The 18,804-nt window shown below is 49.5% G+C and overlaps 21 non-coding genes across 21 annotated transcripts; all 21 read right to left on the minus strand.

The window, feature by feature from the left end:
- Positions 1-110: 110 nt before the first annotated feature.
- Positions 111-192, minus strand: TRNAS-CGA (transfer RNA serine (anticodon CGA)). The gene has a single exon. It is a non-coding gene; the product is annotated as a tRNA-Ser (tRNA).
- A 570-nt stretch (positions 193-762) lies between these two features.
- TRNAS-UGA (transfer RNA serine (anticodon UGA)) lies at positions 763-844 on the minus strand. Its single transcript has one exon. It is a non-coding gene; the product is annotated as a tRNA-Ser (tRNA).
- Positions 845-1,066: 222 nt separating this feature from the next.
- On the minus strand, positions 1,067-1,148 carry TRNAS-AGA (transfer RNA serine (anticodon AGA)). The gene has a single exon. It is a non-coding gene; the product is annotated as a tRNA-Ser (tRNA).
- A 1,852-nt stretch (positions 1,149-3,000) lies between these two features.
- Positions 3,001-3,082, minus strand: TRNAS-CGA (transfer RNA serine (anticodon CGA)). Its single transcript has one exon. It is a non-coding gene; the product is annotated as a tRNA-Ser (tRNA).
- Positions 3,083-3,652: 570 nt separating this feature from the next.
- On the minus strand, positions 3,653-3,734 carry TRNAS-UGA (transfer RNA serine (anticodon UGA)). Its single transcript has one exon. It is a non-coding gene; the product is annotated as a tRNA-Ser (tRNA).
- A 222-nt stretch (positions 3,735-3,956) lies between these two features.
- TRNAS-AGA (transfer RNA serine (anticodon AGA)) lies at positions 3,957-4,038 on the minus strand. The gene has a single exon. It is a non-coding gene; the product is annotated as a tRNA-Ser (tRNA).
- Positions 4,039-5,880: 1,842 nt separating this feature from the next.
- Positions 5,881-5,962, minus strand: TRNAL-CAA (transfer RNA leucine (anticodon CAA)). Its single transcript has one exon. It is a non-coding gene; the product is annotated as a tRNA-Leu (tRNA).
- Positions 5,963-6,532: 570 nt separating this feature from the next.
- On the minus strand, positions 6,533-6,614 carry TRNAS-UGA (transfer RNA serine (anticodon UGA)). Its single transcript has one exon. It is a non-coding gene; the product is annotated as a tRNA-Ser (tRNA).
- Positions 6,615-6,836: 222 nt separating this feature from the next.
- TRNAS-AGA (transfer RNA serine (anticodon AGA)) lies at positions 6,837-6,918 on the minus strand. Its single transcript has one exon. It is a non-coding gene; the product is annotated as a tRNA-Ser (tRNA).
- Positions 6,919-8,770: 1,852 nt separating this feature from the next.
- TRNAL-CAA (transfer RNA leucine (anticodon CAA)) lies at positions 8,771-8,852 on the minus strand. Its single transcript has one exon. It is a non-coding gene; the product is annotated as a tRNA-Leu (tRNA).
- A 570-nt stretch (positions 8,853-9,422) lies between these two features.
- On the minus strand, positions 9,423-9,504 carry TRNAS-UGA (transfer RNA serine (anticodon UGA)). The gene has a single exon. It is a non-coding gene; the product is annotated as a tRNA-Ser (tRNA).
- A 222-nt stretch (positions 9,505-9,726) lies between these two features.
- TRNAS-AGA (transfer RNA serine (anticodon AGA)) lies at positions 9,727-9,808 on the minus strand. Its single transcript has one exon. It is a non-coding gene; the product is annotated as a tRNA-Ser (tRNA).
- Positions 9,809-11,670: 1,862 nt separating this feature from the next.
- TRNAS-CGA (transfer RNA serine (anticodon CGA)) lies at positions 11,671-11,752 on the minus strand. Its single transcript has one exon. It is a non-coding gene; the product is annotated as a tRNA-Ser (tRNA).
- A 570-nt stretch (positions 11,753-12,322) lies between these two features.
- TRNAS-UGA (transfer RNA serine (anticodon UGA)) lies at positions 12,323-12,404 on the minus strand. The gene has a single exon. It is a non-coding gene; the product is annotated as a tRNA-Ser (tRNA).
- Positions 12,405-12,626: 222 nt separating this feature from the next.
- Positions 12,627-12,708, minus strand: TRNAS-AGA (transfer RNA serine (anticodon AGA)). Its single transcript has one exon. It is a non-coding gene; the product is annotated as a tRNA-Ser (tRNA).
- Positions 12,709-14,560: 1,852 nt separating this feature from the next.
- On the minus strand, positions 14,561-14,642 carry TRNAS-CGA (transfer RNA serine (anticodon CGA)). Its single transcript has one exon. It is a non-coding gene; the product is annotated as a tRNA-Ser (tRNA).
- A 570-nt stretch (positions 14,643-15,212) lies between these two features.
- On the minus strand, positions 15,213-15,294 carry TRNAS-UGA (transfer RNA serine (anticodon UGA)). The gene has a single exon. It is a non-coding gene; the product is annotated as a tRNA-Ser (tRNA).
- A 222-nt stretch (positions 15,295-15,516) lies between these two features.
- On the minus strand, positions 15,517-15,598 carry TRNAS-AGA (transfer RNA serine (anticodon AGA)). Its single transcript has one exon. It is a non-coding gene; the product is annotated as a tRNA-Ser (tRNA).
- A 1,852-nt stretch (positions 15,599-17,450) lies between these two features.
- Positions 17,451-17,532, minus strand: TRNAS-CGA (transfer RNA serine (anticodon CGA)). Its single transcript has one exon. It is a non-coding gene; the product is annotated as a tRNA-Ser (tRNA).
- Positions 17,533-18,102: 570 nt separating this feature from the next.
- TRNAS-UGA (transfer RNA serine (anticodon UGA)) lies at positions 18,103-18,184 on the minus strand. Its single transcript has one exon. It is a non-coding gene; the product is annotated as a tRNA-Ser (tRNA).
- A 222-nt stretch (positions 18,185-18,406) lies between these two features.
- TRNAS-AGA (transfer RNA serine (anticodon AGA)) lies at positions 18,407-18,488 on the minus strand. Its single transcript has one exon. It is a non-coding gene; the product is annotated as a tRNA-Ser (tRNA).
- Positions 18,489-18,804: the final 316 nt, after the last annotated feature.

An 18,804-nucleotide genomic window follows, 5' to 3' on the forward strand; every position in this document is an offset into this window, starting at 1 on the left:
CTTGTCTTTGTTTTACCTGTGCTCTCAACGTTGTTGAATAATACATGCTTATTCCTGGGAAAGGAGGCATCCAAGGAAAAACCTAACACATCATTGTGAAAGAGCACCGACGTAGTCGGCAGGATTTGAACCTGCGCGGGGACACCCCAATGGATTTCGAGTCCATCGCCTTAACCACTCGGCCACGACTACTCACGAGGGGTGGCTGCCACTTAAGCTGAGGTTCTCACTCTCACAGCAGTCTTTTTCTTTCCCTCAGTTCACTCTGCTCCACTGCCTTCCCATCTTTGCCTATCCGTTCTACTGCAAAAAATACACTCGGTCCATACCTGCATACTGACGTGACTCAAAGGCACTATTATAAAGTTCATGTTCCTGGCCAGAGAAAATCAAAAAGGAGGTTGTAAAAGAATGCAGTTATGACACTTTAGGAAAATAATGACACTGTCAGACGCCCCAATAAGGCTACTTCCTTCATGCATCTGATACCTCAGATGGAACTTACTGGCGAGATGATAACTGAAGTTCTTTCCCAATCTCCTTGGCTATTACTCGACATGTGTCTTCTCGAGAGCTGGGGTGCACAAGTGGCAGGAGTGCCAGACAGGTAGTCTCATGCCTTCTCCGGCCACTCTTTTGATCCCATTCCCTGCCCAGTGTTTCGCCTTCCTTAGCTCTATTGAGAGTGATAGCTATATTCGGCCTGCTTGTGCAGATGCCATTTAATATGAAGTATAAAATATCACCAAAGGTGAAGTAGCACGTAGTCGGCAGGATTTGAACCTACGCGGGGAGACCCCAATGGATTTCAAGTCCATCGCCTTAACCACTCGGCCACGACTACTTGCTTAAAGCTATGGTCCATTTTCAACATAGCTCGTTTCTATTTCTGCTGGCGGTCTAGCCTCTGGACAGAAGCAGTCCTTTTCTAGAGAGGAAGGCCACAATGGCAAAAGTTTGAGCCCTCCCAGGCCGCTGACCCTATTAGTCCTGCTTTTGGAGCCCGCATTTATGCCAGAAGGTATTTCAAAGAATTATGGGAAAATACTGTTCACAAAAGGGACAGCGTAGTTGGCAGGATTCGAACCTGCGCGGGGATACCCCAATGGATTTCTAGTCCATCGCCTTAACCACTCGGCCACAACTACCCACACAAGTGAATCTCAACAGGGCACTTTACCTCCATCCGTAGTCTTTTTTCTTTCCGTTCACTGGACCATTTTCCCTGCTCTCCTATACATCATTCCTATTCCACAGAAGACTTTCTAAAGCGTCTCAAGCTAAAAGCAGGCATGCATGTGAAATTAGCACTCCTTGTATGTTCATGTTTTGAGACGGGGGGAAAAAATCAGGCCGGAAGAGGTGGTAGCTTTAACGTCAGGGAGATGGCAGCCACGATAGGCACCATGGCAAAACTTCTGTCTTGGAGGCCATGAATGGACTCCACAGAGAGACGGGTTGGTCTTTACAGGTATGAAAAGAAGTGCCTCGTCCAATCTAGGGCCTGTGGCTAGGCGTTTCCTGAGCTGAATTCTCCTTGGAGGAGAGTGGGCGTGTTCAGTTTCTCTGCAGACTAGTGCCTGACAGGTGAGGGAGGGGGAGCAGGATGCATTTGGCCTGGGTTCATATCTTTCTTCTGTGGCTTTAATGGTCTTTGCTTCATATTCTGTTTTACTGACTGCTTTGCATAGAGGCTGCTCCCTTGTTCTCCCACGCAGGAGGCCCTGAAGAGGAATCCCAAAAATGTCATCTGACGTAGTCGGCAGGATTTGAACATACTCGTGGAGACGGCAAATGATATCTAGTCCATCGCCTTAACCACTTGGTAACGACTACTTGGCTCTGCAAGCGGTGCCCCTTTCAACATAGCCCTTCATGTCTTCACAGGCAACCTCACTGGCTCCAGTCATTCCGCTCTGCTCCTTCCTCTTCCTCAGCAATCCTTTGCACTGGCAAGGTGCTTCTCAAAAAACAAATATAGGCACTCCTGCCAATCCACAAGTATTCCGAAGGCTTTGCTGAGGCCCTCTGCAGCCCTTCTTCTTTACAGCACATCAACTGCTGACCTTTGTTTGCCCTAAGGCTTCTGCTTCCATATTGGAGTCATCCCAGGCTTTGGTGATCCCAGCCGTCAGCCCAGCACCTCAGTTGAGCCTTTGAAAGGCTGTCAGGCCCTGCTCCTCTTTCTGTCTTGATATTCTAGCCACATTACTTAATAGGTGAGTGGAGGCGGGCCCAAGAGAGGGTAGTCTCTATGCAAATGAAGTGCTTGGGCATACCTGGGAGTGTCCTTCTGCAAGCCATTCAGCCTCCTGGCTGGTGGCAGGTTTGTTGAGGAGAGCAAGGCCGTGTTGGGCCAGTCCCAAAGCAAAGGCGAGCTCCTTCAGCAGGAGTCCATTTATGCGAGGGACCCTAAGTTACTCAGGCATATATAATAATCACCTTTAGCCCTTAAAGAGAGGTTTTGGCCGATCGGGGCCAAAGGGGCGGTGGGGTCAGAAGGCTCAGGGTAAGGGCCTCAGTAGCCTCACCTCTCTTGTTGCCCTAGGTTGCACTGTGGTCTGGGACCTGGCCAAACGCCAATCCTTTTTAACCACACCTGCAGCTCTGCCTAGGCCGAGAAGCAACAGCAGAGAGCTTCCTTCCTGCCCCTTCCTGTGCTTCCCACCAACCTCCTAAATTGACCCCTGTAAAGGAGCTAGCTGCCTTGTCCTTCCCAACAACAATTTATCCAGGCACTCACCCCAGACAGCAGGCTCGAAAAGCACAGGCAAGGCTTCTCTGCAGCTCCCCAAAATAGACAGATACAGTGTCTGAGAAGCTGTAGGCCTGGGCAGCGTACTCCTTGAGAGTTTTCATGCTGGCATTGCACAGTGCATTGTTTCACATTCTTGTCTTTGTTTTACCTGTGCTCTCAACGTTGTTGAATAATACATGCTTATTCCTGGGAAAGGAGGCATCCAAGGAAAAACATAACACATCATTGTGAAAGAGCACCGACGTAGTCGGCAGGATTTGAACCTTCGCGGGGACACCCCAATGGATTTCGAGTCCATCGCCTTAACCACTCGGCCACGACTACTCACGAGGAGTGGCTGCCACTTAAGCTGAGGTTCTCACTCTCACAGCAGTCTTTTTCTTTCCCTCAGTTCACTCTGCTCCACTGCCTTCCCATCTTTGCCTATCCGTTCTACTGCAAAAAATACACTCGGTCCATACCTGCATACTGACGTGACTCAAAGGCACTATTATAAAGTTCATGTTCCTGGCCAGAGAAAATCAAAAAGGAGGTTGTAAAAGAATGCAGTTATGACACTTTAGGAAAATAATGACACTGTCAGACGCCCCAATAAGGCTACTTCCTTCATGCATCTGATACCTCAGATGGAACTTACTGGCGAGATGATAACTGAAGTTCTTTCCCAATCTCCTTGGCTATTACTCGACATGTGTCTTCTCGAGAGCTGGGGTGCACAAGTGGCAGGAGTGCCAGACAGGTAGTCTCATGCCTTCTCCGGCCACTCTTTTGATCCCATTCCCTGCCCAGTGTTTCGCCTTCCTTAGCTCTATTGAGAGTGATAGCTATATTCGGCCTGCTTGTGCAGATGCCATTTAATATGAAGTATAAAATATCACCAAAGGTGAAGTAGCACGTAGTCGGCAGGATTTGAACCTACGCGGGGAGACCCCAATGGATTTCAAGTCCATCGCCTTAACCACTCGGCCACGACTACTTGCTTAAAGCTATGGTCCATTTTCAACGTAGCTCGTTTCTATTTCTGCTGGCGGTCTAGCCTCGGAACAGAAGCAGTCCTTTTCTAGAGAGGAAGGCCACAATGGCAAAAGTTTGAGCCCTCCCAGGCCGCTGACCCTATTAGTCCTGCTTTTGGAGCCCGCATTTATGCCAGAAGGTATTTCAAAGAATTATGGGAAAATACTGTTCACAAAAGGGACAGCGTAGTTGGCAGGATTCGAACCTGCACGGGGATACCCCAATGGATTTCTAGTCCATCGCCTTAACCACTCGGCCACAACTACCCACACAAGTGAATCTCAACAGGGCACTTTACCTCCATCCGTAGTCTTTTTTCTTTCCGTTCACTGGACCATTTTCCCTGCTCTCCTATACATCATTCCTATTCCACAGAAGACTTTCTAAAGCGTCTCAAGCTAAAAGCAGGCATGCATGTGAAATTAGCACTCCTTGTATGTTCATGTTTTGAGACGGGGGGAAAAAATCAGGCCGGAAGAGGTGGTAGCTTTAACGTCAGGGAGATGGCAGCCACGATAGGCACCATGGCAAAACTTCTGTCTTGGAGGCCATGAATGGACTCCACAGAGAGACGGGTTGGTCTTTACAGGTATGAAAAGAAGTGCCTCGTCCAATCTAGGGCCTGTGGCTAGGCGTTTCCTGAGCTGAATTCTCCTTGGAGGAGAGTGGGCGTGTTCAGTTTCTCTGCAGACTAGTGCCTGACAGGTGAGGGAGGGGGAGCAGGATGCATTTGGCCTGGGTTCATATCTTTCTTCTGTGGCTTTAATGGTCTTTGCTTCATATTCTGTTTTACTGACTGCTTTGCATAGAGGCTGCTCCCTTGTTCTCCCACGCAGGAGGCCCTGAAGAGGAATCCCAAAAATGTCATCTGACGTAGTCGGCAGGATTTGAACATACTCGTGGAGACGCCAAATGATATCTAGTCCATCGCCTTAACCACTTGGTAACGACTACTTGGCTCTGCAAGCGGTGCCCCTTTCAACATAGCCCTTCATGTCTTCACAGGCAACCTCACTGGCTCCAGTCATTCCGCTCTGCTCCTTCCTCTTCCTCAGCAATCCTTTGCACTGGCAAGGTGCTTCTCAAAAAACAAATATAGGCACTCCTGCCAATCCACAAGTATTCCGAAGGCTTTGCTGAGGCCCTCTGCAGCCCTTCTTCTTTACAGCACATCAACTGCTGACCTTTGTTTGCCCTAAGGCTTCTGCTTCCATATTGGAGTCATCCCAGGCTTTGGTGATCCCAGCCGTCAGCCCAGCACCTCAGTTGAGCCTTTGAAAGGCTGTCAGGCCCTGCTCCTCTTTCTGTCTTGATATTCTAGCCACATTACTTAATAGGTGAGTGGAGGCGGGCCCAAGAGAGGGTAGTCTCTATGCAAATGAAGTGCTTGGGCATACCTGGGAGTGTCCTTCTGCAAGCCATTCAGCCTCCTGGCTGGTGGCAGGTTTGTTGAGGAGAGCAAGGCCGTGTTGGGCCAGTCCCAAAGCAAAGGCGAGCTCCTTCAGCAGGAGTCCATTTATGCGAGGGACCCTAAGTTACTCAGGCATATATAATAATCACCTTTAGCCCTTAAAGAGAGGTTTTGGCCGATCGGGGCCAAAGGGGCGGTGGGGTCAGAAGGCTCAGGGTAAGGGCCTCAGTAGCCTCACCTCTCTTGTTGCCCTAGGTTGCACTGTGGTCTGGGACCTGGCCAAACGCCAATCCTTTTTAACCACACCTGCAGCTCTGCCTAGGCCAAGAAGCAACAGCAGAGAGCTTCCTTCCTGTGCTTCCCACCAACCTCCTAAATTGACCCCTGTAGAGGAGCTAGCTGCCTTGTCCTTCCCAACAACAATTTATCCAGGCACTCACCCCAGACAGCAGGCTCGAAAAGCACAGGCAAGGCTTCTCTGCAGCTCCCCAAAATAGACAGATACAGTGTCTGAGAAGCTGTAGGCCTGGGCAGCGTACTCCTTGAGAGTTTTCATGCTGGCATTGCACAGTGCATTGTTTCACATTCTTGTCTTTGTTTTACCTGTGCTCTCAACGTTGTTGAATAATACATGCTTATTCCTGGGAAAGGAGGCATCCAAGGAAAAACCTAACACATCATTGTGAAAGAGCACCGACGTAGTCGGCAGGATTTGAACCTGCGCGGGGACACCCCAATGGATTTTGAGTCCATCGCCTTAACCACTCGGCCACGACTACTCACGAGGGGTGGCTGCCACTTAAGCTGAGGTTCTCACTCTCACAGCAGTCTTTTTCTTTCCCTCAGTTCACTCTGCTCCACTGCCTTCCCATCTTTGCCTATCCGTTCTACTGCAAAAAATACACTCGGTCCATACCTGCATACTGACGTGACTCAAAGGCACTATTATAAAGTTCATGTTCCTGGCCAGAGAAAATCAAAAAGGAGGTTGTAAAAGAATGCAGTTATGACACTTTAGGAAAATAATGACACTGTCAGACGCCCCAATAAGGCTACTTCCTTCATGCATCTGATACCTCAGATGGAACTTACTGGCGAGATGATAACTGAAGTTCTTTCCCAATCTCCTTGGCTATTACTCGACATGTGTCTTCTCGACAGCTGGGGTGCACAAGTGGCAGGAGTGCCAGACAGGTAGTCTCATGCCTTCTCCGGCCACTCTTTTGATCCCATTCCCTGCCCAGTGTTTCGCCTTCCTTAGCTCTATTGAGAGTGATAGCTATATTCGGCCTGCTTGTGCAGATGCCATTTAATATGAAGTATAAAATATCACCAAAGGTGAAGTAGCACGTAGTCGGCAGGATTTGAACCTACGCGGGGAGACCCCAATGGATTTCAAGTCCATCGCCTTAACCACTCGGCCACGACTACTTGCTTAAAGCTATGGTCCATTTTCAACGTAGCTCGTTTCTATTTCTGCTGGCGGTCTAGCCTCTGGACAGAAGCAGTCCTTTTCTAGAGAGGAAGGCCACAATGGCAAAAGTTTGAGCCCTCCCAGGCCGCTGACCCTATTAGTCCTGCTTTTGGAGCCCGCATTTATGCCAGAAGGTATTTCAAAGAATTATGGGAAAATACTGTTCACAAAAGGGACAGCGTAGTTGGCAGGATTCGAACCTGCGCGGGGATACCCCAAGGGATTTCTAGTCCATCGCCTTAACCACTCGGCCACAACTACCCACACAAGTGAATCTCAACAGGGCACTTTACCTCCATCCGTAGTCTTTTTTCTTTCCGTTCACTGGACCATTTTCCCTGCTCTCCTATACATCATTCCTATTCCACAGAAGACTTTCTAAAGCGTCTCAAGCTAAAAGCAGGCATGCATGTGAAATTAGCACTCCTTGTATGTTCATGTTTTGAGACGGGGGGAAAAAATCAGGCCGGAAGAGGTGGTAGCTTTAACGTCAGGGAGATGGCAGCCACGATAGGCACCATGGCAAAACTTCTGTCTTGGAGGCCATGAATGGACTCCACAGAGAGACGGGTTGGTCTTTACAGGTATGAAAAGAAGTGCCTCGTCCAATCTAGGGCCTGTGGCTAGGCGTTTCCTGAGCTGAATTCTCCTTGGAGGAGAGTGGGCGTGTTCAGTTTCTCTGCAGACTAGTGCCTGACAGGTGAGGGAGGGGGAGCAGGATGCATTTGGCCTGGGTTCATATCTTTCTTCTGTGGCTTTAATGGTCTTTGCTTCATATTCTGTTTTACTGACTGCTTTGCATAGAGGCTGCTCCCTTGTTCTCCCACGCAGGAGGCCCTGAAGAGGAATCCCAAAAATGTCATCTGACGTAGTCGGCAGGATTTGAACATACTCGTGGAGACGGCAAATGATATCTAGTCCATCGCCTTAACCACTTGGTAACGACTACTTGGCTCTGCAAGCGGTGCCCCTTTCAACATAGCCCTTCATGTCTTCACAGGCAACCTCACTGGCTCCAGTCATTCCGCTCTGCTCCTTCCTCTTCCTCAGCAATCCTTTGCACTGGCAAGGTGCTTCTCAAAAAACAAATATAGGCACTCCTGCCAATCCACAAGTATTCCGAAGGCTTTGCTGAGGCCCTCTGCAGCCCTTCTTCTTTACAGCACATCAACTGCTGACCTTTGTTTGCCCTAAGGCTTCTGCTTCCATATTGGAGTCATCCCAGGCTTTGGTGATCCCAGCCGTCAGCCCAGCACCTCAGTTGAGCCTTTGAAAGGCTGTCAGGCCCTGCTCCTCTTTCTGTCTTGATATTCTAGCCACATTACTTAATAGGTGAGTGGAGGCGGGCCCAAGAGAGGGTAGTCTCTATGCAAATGAAGTGCTTGGGCATACCTGGGAGTGTCCTTCTGCAAGCCATTCAGCCTCCTGGCTGGTGGCAGGTTTGTTGAGGAGAGCAAGGCCGTGTTGGGCCAGTCCCAAAGCAAAGGCGAGCTCCTTCAGCAGGAGTCCATTTATGCGAGGGACCCTAAGTTACTCAGGCATATATAATAATCACCTTTAGCCCTTAAAGAGAGGTTTTGGCCGATCGGGGCCAAAGGGGCGGTGGGGTCAGAAGGCTCAGGGTAAGGGCCTCAGTAGCCTCACCTCTCTTGTTGCCCTAGGTTGCACTGTGGTCTGGGACCTGGCCAAACGCCAATCCTTTTTAACCACACCTGCAGCTCTGCCTAGGCCGAGAAGCAACAGCAGAGAGCTTCCTTCCTGCCCCTTCCTGTGCTTCCCACCAACCTCCTAAATTGACCCCTGTAAAGGAGCTAGCTGCCTTGTCCTTCCCAACAACAATTTATCCAGGCACTCACCCCAGACAGCAGGCTCGAAAAGCACAGGCAAGGCTTCTCTGCAGCTCCCCAAAATAGACAGATACAGTGTCTGAGAAGCTGTAGGCCTGGGCAGCGTACTCCTTGAGAGTTTTCATGCTGGCATTGCACAGTGCATTGTTTCACATTCTTGTCTTTGTTTTACCTGTGCTCTCAACGTTGTTGAATAATACATGCTTATTCCTGGGAAAGGAGGCATCCAAGGAAAAACCTAACACATCATTGTGAAAGAGCACCGACGTAGTCGGCAGGATTTGAACCTGCGCGGGGACACCCCAATGGATTTTGAGTCCATCGCCTTAACCACTCGGCCACGACTACTCACGAGGGGTGGCTGCCACTTAAGCTGAGGTTCTCACTCTCACAGCAGTCTTTTTCTTTCCCTCAGTTCACTCTGCTCCACTGCCTTCCCATCTTTGCCTATCCGTTCTACTGCAAAAAATACACTCGGTCCATACCTGCATACTGACGTGACTCAAAGGCACTATTATAAAGTTCATGTTCCTGGCCAGAGAAAATCAAAAAGGAGGTTGTAAAAGAATGCAGTTATGACACTTTAGGAAAATAATGACACTGTCAGACGCCCCAATAAGGCTACTTCCTTCATGCATCTGATACCTCAGATGGAACTTACTGGCGAGATGATAACTGAAGTTCTTTCCCAATCTCCTTGGCTATTACTCGACATGTGTCTTCTCGACAGCTGGGGTGCACAAGTGGCAGGAGTGCCAGACAGGTAGTCTCATGCCTTCTCCGGCCACTCTTTTGATCCCATTCCCTGCCCAGTGTTTCGCCTTCCTTAGCTCTATTGAGAGTGATAGCTATATTCGGCCTGCTTGTGCAGATGCCATTTAATATGAAGTATAAAATATCACCAAAGGTGAAGTAGCACGTAGTCGGCAGGATTTGAACCTACGCGGGGAGACCCCAATGGATTTCAAGTCCATCGCCTTAACCACTCGGCCACGACTACTTGCTTAAAGCTATGGTCCATTTTCAACGTAGCTCGTTTCTATTTCTGCTGGCGGTCTAGCCTCTGGACAGAAGCAGTCCTTTTCTAGAGAGGAAGGCCACAATGGCAAAAGTTTGAGCCCTCCCAGGCCGCTGACCCTATTAGTCCTGCTTTTGGAGCCCGCATTTATGCCAGAAGGTATTTCAAAGAATTATGGGAAAATACTGTTCACAAAAGGGACAGCGTAGTTGGCAGGATTCGAACCTGCGCGGGGATACCCCAAGGGATTTCTAGTCCATCGCCTTAACCACTCGGCCACAACTACCCACACAAGTGAATCTCAACAGGGCACTTTACCTCCATCCGTAGTCTTTTTTCTTTCCGTTCACTGGACCATTTTCCCTGCTCTCCTATACATCATTCCTATTCCACAGAAGACTTTCTAAAGCGTCTCAAGCTAAAAGCAGGCATGCATGTGAAATTAGCACTCCTTGTATGTTCATGTTTTGAGACGGGGGGAAAAAATCAGGCCGGAAGAGGTGGTAGCTTTAACGTCAGGGAGATGGCAGCCACGATAGGCACCATGGCAAAACTTCTGTCTTGGAGGCCATGAATGGACTCCACAGAGAGACGGGTTGGTCTTTACAGGTATGAAAAGAAGTGCCTCGTCCAATCTAGGGCCTGTGGCTAGGCGTTTCCTGAGCTGAATTCTCCTTGGAGGAGAGTGGGCGTGTTCAGTTTCTCTGCAGACTAGTGCCTGACAGGTGAGGGAGGGGGAGCAGGATGCATTTGGCCTGGGTTCATATCTTTCTTCTGTGGCTTTAATGGTCTTTGCTTCATATTCTGTTTTACTGACTGCTTTGCATAGAGGCTGCTCCCTTGTTCTCCCACGCAGGAGGCCCTGAAGAGGAATCCCAAAAATGTCATCTGACGTAGTCGGCAGGATTTGAACATACTCGTGGAGACGGCAAATGATATCTAGTCCATCGCCTTAACCACTTGGTAACGACTACTTGGCTCTGCAAGCGGTGCCCCTTTCAACATAGCCCTTCATGTCTTCACAGGCAACCTCACTGGCTCCAGTCATTCCGCTCTGCTCCTTCCTCTTCCTCAGCAATCCTTTGCACTGGCAAGGTGCTTCTCAAAAAACAAATATAGGCACTCCTGCCAATCCACAAGTATTCCGAAGGCTTTGCTGAGGCCCTCTGCAGCCCTTCTTCTTTACAGCACATCAACTGCTGACCTTTGTTTGCCCTAAGGCTTCTGCTTCCATATTGGAGTCATCCCAGGCTTTGGTGATCCCAGCCGTCAGCCCAGCACCTCAGTTGAGCCTTTGAAAGGCTGTCAGGCCCTGCTCCTCTTTCTGTCTTGATATTCTAGCCACATTACTTAATAGGTGAGTGGAGGCGGGCCCAAGAGAGGGTAGTCTCTATGCAAATGAAGTGCTTGGGCATACCTGGGAGTGTCCTTCTGCAAGCCATTCAGCCTCCTGGCTGGTGGCAGGTTTGTTGAGGAGAGCAAGGCCGTGTTGGGCCAGTCCCAAAGCAAAGGCGAGCTCCTTCAGCAGGAGTCCATTTATGCGAGGGACCCTAAGTTACTCAGGCATATATAATAATCACCTTTAGCCCTTATAGAGAGGTTTTGGCCGATCGTGGCCGATCGGGGCCAAAGGGGCGGTGGGGTCAGAAGGCTCTGGGTAAGGGCCTCAGTAGCCTCACCTCTCTTGTTGCCCTAGGTTGCACTGTGGTCTGGGACCTGGCCAAACGCCAATCCTTTTTAACCACACCTGCAGCTCTGCCTAGGCCGAGAAGCAACAGCAGAGAGCTTCCTTCCTGCCCCTTCCTGTGCTTCCCACCAACCTCCTAAATTGACCCCTGTAGAGGAGCTAGCTGCCTTGTCCTTCCCAACAACAATTTATCCAGGCACTCACCCCAGACAGCAGGCTCGAAAAGCACAGGCAAGGCTTCTCTGCAGCTCCCCAAAATAGACAGATACAGTGTCTGAGAAGCTGTAGGCCTGGGCAGCGTACACCTTGAGAGTTTTCATGCTGGCATTGCACAGTGCATTGTTTCACATTCTTGTCTTTGTTTTACCTGTGCTCTCAACGTTGTTGAATAATACATGCTTATTCCTGGGAAAGGAGGCATCCAAGGAAAAACCTAACACATCATTGTGAAAGAGCACCGACGTAGTCGGCAGGATTTGAACCTGCGCGGGGACACCCCAATGGATTTCGAGTCCATCGCCTTAACCACTCGGCCACGACTACTCACGAGGGGTGGCTGCCACTTAAGCTGAGGTTCTCACTCTCACAGCAGTCTTTTTCTTTCCCTCAGTTCACTCTGCTCCACTGCCTTCCCATCTTTGCCTATCCGTTCTACTGCAAAAAATACACTCGGTCCATACCTGCATACTGACGTGACTCAAAGGCACTATTATAAAGTTCATGTTCCTGGCCAGAGAAAATCAAAAAGGAGGTTGTAAAAGAATGCAGTTATGACACTTTAGGAAAATAATGACACTGTCAGACGCCCCAATAAGGCTACTTCCTTCATGCATCTGATACCTCAGATGGAACTTACTGGCGAGATGATAACTGAAGTTCTTTCCCAATCTCCTTGGCTATTACTCGACATGTGTCTTCTCGAGAGCTGGGGTGCACAAGTGGCAGGAGTGCCAGACAGGTAGTCTCATGCCTTCTCCGGCCACTCTTTTGATCCCATTCCCTGCCCAGTGTTTCGCCTTCCTTAGCTCTATTGAGAGTGATAGCTATATTCGGCCTGCTTGTGCAGATGCCATTTAATATGAAGTATAAAATATCACCAAAGGTGAAGTAGCACGTAGTCGGCAGGATTTGAACCTACGCGGGGAGACCCCAATGGATTTCAAGTCCATCGCCTTAACCACTCGGCCACGACTACTTGCTTAAAGCTATGGTCCATTTTCAACATAGCTCGTTTCTATTTCTGCTGGCGGTCTAGCCTCTGGACAGAAGCAGTCCTTTTCTAGAGAGGAAGGCCACAATGGCAAAAGTTTGAGCCCTCCCAGGCCGCTGACCCTATTAGTCCTGCTTTTGGAGCCCGCATTTATGCCAGAAGGTATTTCAAAGAATTATGGGAAAATACTGTTCACAAAAGGGACAGCGTAGTTGGCAGGATTCGAACCTGCGCGGGGATACCCCAATGGATTTCTAGTCCATCGCCTTAACCACTCGGCCACAACTACCCACACAAGTGAATCTCAACAGGGCACTTTACCTCCATCCGTAGTCTTTTTTCTTTCCGTTCACTGGACCATTTTCCCTGCTCTCCTATACATCATTCCTATTCCACAGAAGACTTTCTAAAGCGTCTCAAGCTAAAAGCAGGCATGCATGTGAAATTAGCACTCCTTGTATGTTCATGTTTTGAGACGGGGGGAAAAAATCAGGCCGGAAGAGGTGGTAGCTTTAACGTCAGGGAGATGGCAGCCACGATAGGCACCATGGCAAAACTTCTGTCTTGGAGGCCATGAATGGACTCCACAGAGAGACGGGTTGGTCTTTACAGGTATGAAAAGAAGTGCCTCGTCCAATCTAGGGCCTGTGGCTAGGCGTTTCCTGAGCTGAATTCTCCTTGGAGGAGAGTGGGCGTGTTCAGTTTCTCTGCAGACTAGTGCCTGACAGGTGAGGGAGGGGGAGCAGGATGCATTTGGCCTGGGTTCATATCTTTCTTCTGTGGCTTTAATGGTCTTTGCTTCATATTCTGTTTTACTGACTGCTTTGCATAGAGGCTGCTCCCTTGTTCTCCCACGCAGGAGGCCCTGAAGAGGAATCCCAAAAATGTCATCTGACGTAGTCGGCAGGATTTGAACATACTCGTGGAGACGGCAAATGATATCTAGTCCATCGCCTTAACCACTTGGTAACGACTACTTGGCTCTGCAAGCGGTGCCCCTTTCAACATAGCCCTTCATGTCTTCACAGGCAACCTCACTGGCTCCAGTCATTCCGCTCTGCTCCTTCCTCTTCCTCAGCAATCCTTTGCACTGGCAAGGTGCTTCTCAAAAAACAAATATAGGCACTCCTGCCAATCCACAAGTATTCCGAAGGCTTTGCTGAGGCCCTCTGCAGCCCTTCTTCTTTACAGCACATCAACTGCTGACCTTTGTTTGCCCTAAGGCTTCTGCTTCCATATTGGAGTCATCCCAGGCTTTGGTGATCCCAGCCGTCAGCCCAGCACCTCAGTTGAGCCTTTGAAAGGCTGTCAGGCCCTGCTCCTCTTTCTGTCTTGATATTCTAGCCACATTACTTAATAGGTGAGTGGAGGCGGGCCCAAGAGAGGGTAGTCTCTATGCAAATGAAGTGCTTGGGCATACCTGGGAGTGTCCTTCTGCAAGCCATTCAGCCTCCTGGCTGGTGGCAGGTTTGTTGAGGAGAGCAAGGCCGTGTTGGGCCAGTCCCAAAGCAAAGGCGAGCTCCTTCAGCAGGAGTCCATTTATGCGAGGGACCCTAAGTTACTCAGGCATATATAATAATCACCTTTAGCCCTTAAAGAGAGGTTTTGGCCGATCGGGGCCAAAGGGGCGGTGGGGTCAGAAGGCTCTGGGTAAGGGCCTCAGTAGCCTCACCTCTCTTGTTGCCCTAGGTTGCACTGTGGTCTGGGACCTGGCCAAACGCCAATCCTTTTTAACCACACCTGCAGCTCTGCCTAGGCCGAGAAGCAACAGCAGAGAGCTTCCTTCCTGCCCCTTCCTGTGCTTCCCACCAACCTCCTAAATTGACCCCTGTAGAGGAGCTAGCTGCCTTGTCCTTCCCAACAACAATTTATCCAGGCACTCACCCCAGACAGCAGGCTCGAAAAGCACAGGCAAGGCTTCTCTGCAGCTCCCCAAAATAGACAGATACAGTGTCTGAGAAGCTGTAGGCCTGGGCAGCGTACTCCTTGAGAGTTTTCATGCTGGCATTGCACAGTGCATTGTTTCACATTCTTGTCTTTGTTTTACCTGTGCTCTCAACGTTGTTGAATAATACATGCTTATTCCTGGGAAAGGAGGCATCCAAGGAAAAACCTAACACATCATTGTGAAAGAGCACCGACGTAGTCGGCAGGATTTGAACCTGCGCGGGGACACCCCAATGGATTTCGAGTCCATCGCCTTAACCACTCGGCCACGACTACTCACGAGGGGTGGCTGCCACTTAAGCTGAGGTTCTCACTCTCACAGCAGTCTTTTTCTTTCCCTCAGTTCACTCTGCTCCACTGCCTTCCCATCTTTGCCTATCCGTTCTACTGCAAAAAATACACTCGGTCCATACCTGCATACTGACGTGACTCAAAGGCACTATTATAAAGTTCATGTTCCTGGCCAGAGAAAATCAAAAAGGAGGTTGTAAAAGAATGCAGTTATGACACTTTAGGAAAATAATGACACTGTCAGACGCCCCAATAAGGCTACTTCCTTCATGCATCTGATACCTCAGATGGAACTTACTGGCGAGATGATAACTGAAGTTCTTTCCCAATCTCCTTGGCTATTACTCGACATGTGTCTTCTCGAGAGCTGGGGTGCACAAGTGGCAGGAGTGCCAGACAGGTAGTCTCATGCCTTCTCCGGCCACTCTTTTGATCCCATTCCCTGCCCAGTGTTTCGCCTTCCTTAGCTCTATTGAGAGTGATAGCTATATTCGGCCTGCTTGTGCAGATGCCATTTAATATGAAGTATAAAATATCACCAAAGGTGAAGTAGCACGTAGTCGGCAGGATTTGAACCTACGCGGGGAGACCCCAATGGATTTCAAGTCCATCGCCTTAACCACTCGGCCACGACTACTTGCTTAAAGCTATGGTCCATTTTCAACATAGCTCGTTTCTATTTCTGCTGGCGGTCTAGCCTCTGGACAGAAGCAGTCCTTTTCTAGAGAGGAAGGCCACAATGGCAAAAGTTTGAGCCCTCCCAGGCCGCTGACCCTATTAGTCCTGCTTTTGGAGCCCGCATTTATGCCAGAAGGTATTTCAAAGAATTATGGGAAAATACTGTTCACAAAAGGGACAGCGTAGTTGGCAGGATTCGAACCTGCGCGGGGATACCCCAATGGATTTCTAGTCCATCGCCTTAACCACTCGGCCACAACTACCCACACAAGTGAATCTCAACAGGGCACTTTACCTCCATCCGTAGTCTTTTTTCTTTCCGTTCACTGGACCATTTTCCCTGCTCTCCTATACATCATTCCTATTCCACAGAAGACTTTCTAAAGCGTCTCAAGCTAAAAGCAGGCATGCATGTGAAATTAGCACTCCTTGTATGTTCATGTTTTGAGACGGGGGGAAAAAATCAGGCCGGAAGAGGTGGTAGCTTTAACGTCAGGGAGATGGCAGCCACGATAGGCACCATGGCAAAACTTCTGTCTTGGAGGCCATGAATGGACTCCACAGAGAGACGGGTTGGTCTTTACAGGTATGAAAAGAAGTGCCTCGTCCAATCTAGGGCCTGTGGCTAGGCGTTTCCTGAGCTGAATTCTCCTTGGAGGAGAGTGGGCGTGTTCAGTTTCTCTGCAGACTAGTGCCTGACAGGTGAGGGAGGGGGAGCAGGATGCATTTGGCCTGGGTTCATATCTTTCTTCTGTGGCTTTAATGGTCTTTGCTTCATATTCTGTTTTACTGACTGCTTTGCATAGAGGCTGCTCCCTTGTTCTCCCACGCAGGAGGCCCTGAAGAGGAATCCCAAAAATGTCATCTGACGTAGTCGGCAGGATTTGAACATACTCGTGGAGACGGCAAATGATATCTAGTCCATCGCCTTAACCACTTGGTAACGACTACTTGGCTCTGCAAGCGGTGCCCCTTTCAACATAGCCCTTCATGTCTTCACAGGCAACCTCACTGGCTCCAGTCATTCCGCTCTGCTCCTTCCTCTTCCTCAGCAATCCTTTGCACTGGCAAGGTGCTTCTCAAAAAACAAATATAGGCACTCCTGCCAATCCACAAGTATTCCGAAGGCTTTGCTGAGGCCCTCTGCAGCCCTTCTTCTTTACAGCACATCAACTGCTGACCTTTGTTTGCCCTAAGGCTTCTGCTTCCATATTGGAGTCATCCCAGGCTTTGGTGATCCCAGCCGTCAGCCCAGCACCTCAGTTGAGCCTTTGAAAGGCTGTCAGGCCCTGCTCCTCTTTCTGTCTTGATATTCTAGCCACATTACTTAATAGGTGAGTGGAGGCGGGCCCAAGAGAGGGTAGTCTCTATGCAAATGAAGTGCTTGGGCATACCTGGGAGTGTCCTTCTGCAAGCCATTCAGCCTCCTGGCTGGTGGCAGGTTTGTTGAGGAGAGCAAGGCCGTGTTGGGCCAGTCCCAAAGCAAAGGCGAGCTCCTTCAGCAGGAGTCCATTTATGCGAGGGACCCTAAGTTACTCAGGCATATATAATAATCACCTTTAGCCCTTAAAGAGAGGTTTTGGCCGATCGGGGCCAAAGGGGCGGTGGGGTCAGAAGGCTCTGGGTAAGGGCCTCAGTAGCCTCACCTCTCTTGTTGCCCTAGGTTGCACTGTGGTCTGGGACCTGGCCAAACGCCAATCCTTTTTAACCACACCTGCAGCTCTGCCTAGGCCGAGAAGCAACAGCAGAGAGCTTCCTTCCTGCCCCTTCCTGTGCTTCCCACCAACCTCCTAAATTGACCCCTGTAGAGGAGCTAGCTGCCTTGTCCTTCCCAACAACAATTTATCCAGGCACTCACCCCAGACAGCAGGCTCGAAAAGCACAGGCAAGGCTTCTCTGCAGCTCCCCAAAATAGACAGATACAGTGTCTGAGAAGCTGTAGGCCTGGGCAGCGTACTCCTTGAGAGTTTTCATGCTGGCATTGCACAGTGCATTGTTTCACATTCTTGTCTTTGTTTTACCTGTGCTCTCAACGTTGTTGAATAATACATGCTTATTCCTGGGAAAGGAGGCATCCAAGGAAAAACCTAACACATCATTGTGAAAGAGCACCGACGTAGTCGGCAGGATTTGAACCTGCGCGGGGACACCCCAATGGATTTCGAGTCCATCGCCTTAACCACTCGGCCACGACTACTCACGAGGGGTGGCTGCCACTTAAGCTGAGGTTCTCACTCTCACAGCAGTCTTTTTCTTTCCCTCAGTTCACTCTGCTCCACTGCCTTCCCATCTTTGCCTATCCGTTCTACTGCAAAAAATACACTCGGTCCATACCTGCATACTGACGTGACTCAAAGGCACTATTATAAAGTTCATGTTCCTGGCCAGAGAAAATCAAAAAGGAGGTTGTAAAAGAATGCAGTTATGACACTTTAGGAAAATAATGACACTGTCAGACGCCCCAATAAGGCTACTTCCTTCATGCATCTGATACCTCAGATGGAACTTACTGGCGAGATGATAACTGAAGTTCTTTCCCAATCTCCTTGGCTATTACTCGACATGTGTCTTCTCGAGAGCTGGGGTGCACAAGTGGCAGGAGTGCCAGACAGGTAGTCTCATGCCTTCTCCGGCCACTCTTTTGATCCCATTCCCTGCCCAGTGTTTCGCCTTCCTTAGCTCTATTGAGAGTGATAGCTATATTCGGCCTGCTTGTGCAGATGCCATTTAATATGAAGTATAAAATATCACCAAAGGTGAAGTAGCACGTAGTCGGCAGGATTTGAACCTACGCGGGGAGACCCCAATGGATTTCAAGTCCATCGCCTTAACCACTCGGCCACGACTACTTGCTTAAAGCTATGGTCCATTTTCAACATAGCTCGTTTCTATTTCTGCTGGCGGTCTAGCCTCTGGACAGAAGCAGTCCTTTTCTAGAGAGGAAGGCCACAATGGCAAAAGTTTGAGCCCTCCCAGGCCGCTGACCCTATTAGTCCTGCTTTTGGAGCCCGCATTTATGCCAGAAGGTATTTCAAAGAATTATGGGAAAATACTGTTCACAAAAGGGACAGCGTAGTTGGCAGGATTCGAACCTGCGCGGGGATACCCCAATGGATTTCTAGTCCATCGCCTTAACCACTCGGCCACAACTACCCACACAAGTGAATCTCAACAGGGCACTTTACCTCCATCCGTAGTCTTTTTTCTTTCCGTTCACTGGACCATTTTCCCTGCTCTCCTATACATCATTCCTATTCCACAGAAGACTTTCTAAAGCGTCTCAAGCTAAAAGCAGGCATGCATGTGAAATTAGCACTCCTTGTATGTTCATGTTTTGAGACGGGGGGAAAAAATCAGGCCGGAAGAGGTGGTAGCTTTAACGTCAGGGAGATGGCAGCCACGATAGGCACCATGGCAAAACTTCTGTCTTGGAGGCCATGAATGGACTCCACAGAGAGACGGGTTGGTC

The sequence above is a fragment of the Pleurodeles waltl genome, unplaced genomic scaffold (genome assembly GCF_031143425.1).
Source record: "Pleurodeles waltl isolate 20211129_DDA unplaced genomic scaffold, aPleWal1.hap1.20221129 scaffold_225, whole genome shotgun sequence".
In the NCBI taxonomy this organism is placed as follows: Eukaryota; Metazoa; Chordata; class Amphibia; order Caudata; family Salamandridae; genus Pleurodeles; species Pleurodeles waltl.